At 39.2% G+C, this 2,199-nt stretch overlaps 1 non-coding gene across 1 annotated transcript; it reads left to right on the top strand.

Annotated features, from left to right (window-relative positions):
* TRNAL-CAA lies at positions 1 to 107 on the top strand. Its single transcript has 2 exons — positions 1 to 38; positions 62 to 107. It is a non-coding gene; the product is annotated as a tRNA-Leu (tRNA).
* The last annotated feature ends 2,092 nt before the right edge of the window (positions 108 to 2,199 follow it).

The following is a 2,199-nucleotide window of genomic DNA, read 5'->3' as shown; positions in this document are numbered from 1 at the left end:
GTCAGGATGGCCGAGTGGTCTAAGGCGCCAGACTCAAGCGTCCGCTTCCCGCGCTCGGGGCTTCTGGTCTCCAGGTGGAGGCGTGGGTTCGAATCCCACTTCTGACAGGCTGGTGATTTTATTCTTGCCCTGTTCAATTCTGTAAGTTTTTAGAATTAAATCACTTCCTTTTTAGGCAGCGGTATCAAAGCTTATCCTTCCTCCCTATCACTATCCGCACTTCACCCTTCTCAAGCCGGTGGTGTTCAGATGTGTTTCTCCTCCGCCTGCCCTTCCTTCCTCCCTGCTTTCGTTTTCTTTCTTTCCTTTTTCCTTTTGACACTTATGATGTTTATAAATATCTATATGGATAGTAATAGGTCAGTATTAAAGTGTAGGTCTTAAAATATAGGTGAGGGGAGGGTTCTTAAGTTCCCGTTTCCAGTTTCAACTGTTCTGTGAGAGCAAGTGGCAGGTGGTTTGAGCGTTCTCGGGCCCTTCTCCTGCGGGTCCCTCCCTCTCCCTTGTCCTCGCCTGAACTTTTGGTCTTTTCCTTCCGACCTTCCGCTTCCCCTCCTTGCACACCTTTTCCCCATCGCATCACTCTGCCACCCTGAGGGCGTGGGCTGCGGAGTGAAGAGTTGGGATGCCTCTGTTCAGTACCACGCGATCGTCGAGAGGCCGATGAGAGGCAGAAGGGTTAGAACAGTGGTTCGCAACCCTGAGCGGTTTTGCACCCCGTCCCACTCTCCGAGGACACTTGGCAATGTCTGCAGATACTTATGATTCCGTATTTGTGTTTATTTAAATACGTACATATAGGGATAGAGTAAGATGCATTTTAAAAACAATGTACACATGATGCTTTAAAAGTCTGAGATAGTTATTTTTAATTGATTTGTTTATACAAAAAGAACATGCGAATCCTGGTATGAAAATATGTGCTAAACAGCAAAATTAGAAATTTTTTTTCCGCAAAATTACCGAATTATTTGTGCCATGTTAACCAAAGTCCTTTTATAATTGTCAAGACATTCTGTTACCTCTTTGTAGTGTTGGTATATTTTAAATAATTTTGAGAAAACTTACTTATTTTTAAGTTTCTAATGATCACTGTTATTATTGCTGTGGTTTTTGCATGCCTCGGTTTGACAAAATTATGACTTGTGTTCATATTTTGTCTTTCAAGACGATTCATCTTGACCTGATTTTCCCAAGCATAGGCCTTAAAGCAGAATAGTAACAACCGTGAAGATATCTTTTATGCCTGAATTCTTCAGATTTTCTAGAATGGCTTCCAAATAACACCAAGATTTGTTCTTCCACTTTATAAAAATTATGAATAATAGAATAATTAGGTTTGCTTTATCATTTTTCACACTTTAACTCAGAAATATTGTAAGAATTATTTTATTTATCGAGTTTAGGCTTAATAAACGATAAAATTCAAGAGAACAATCTTCCTGGGTTAATTATGTATAAATGTATTAGTTTGCCAAGGTTGCTTTAACAAAACAAACTGGGTGGCTTAAAAACAGAAATTTATTTCGCAGTTCTGGAGGCTTCCAATATTGGCAGGGTTCTGTTCCAGACTTCCCTCCTCGGCCATCTTCATATTCACGTACTTATTTCTATCTCTTTATATCATCTTCCCTCTATGCATATATACCTCTGTGTCCAAATTTCCCCTTTTCAAACAGACATGAGTTGTATTAGATAGGGGTCATCCTAATGATCTGATCTTAACCTAATTAACTACACCTGCAATGACCCTATTTCCAAATAAGGTCACATTCTGAGGTACAGGGGATTAGGACTTCAACATATGAAGTTGGAGGATGGAGCACAATTCAATTTATAACAACAAAGTAAAATATATTAGTAAAATACATTTCAATGATCTTTTATTTCTCAGCTAATAGAAAACATATTCATGTTCAAGCACAAAGATAGGCATAAAAATTGCCTATAAAGTGATGGTGAATCAGGGACAACGATAGTAAACTTTATGATGTACAACAGAGGTCCTGGAGATTTGCCAACATCCTCGGTGTTGATGATATGTTTCTAGTCACAGGATAATCTTTAACTCCACTCCACAAGTGATTTGTTATCCTACAAGAAGGGATCCCTCTACTATTCTGCTAGCACTGATTAACTCAGTACATTAGCTGGAGCTATAGTCTTACTGCTATTCCATAGATGAGTTGACTACAACCT

Source organism: Mustela putorius, unplaced genomic scaffold, assembly GCF_011764305.1.
Source record: "Mustela putorius furo isolate JIRA1106 unplaced genomic scaffold, ASM1176430v1.1 tig00000594_pilon_pilon_pilon, whole genome shotgun sequence".
Classification (NCBI taxonomy): Eukaryota; Metazoa; Chordata; class Mammalia; order Carnivora; family Mustelidae; genus Mustela; species Mustela putorius.
Note: the sequence above shows the minus strand (reverse complement) of the source record. Positions and strands in the feature narration are given on the sequence as shown.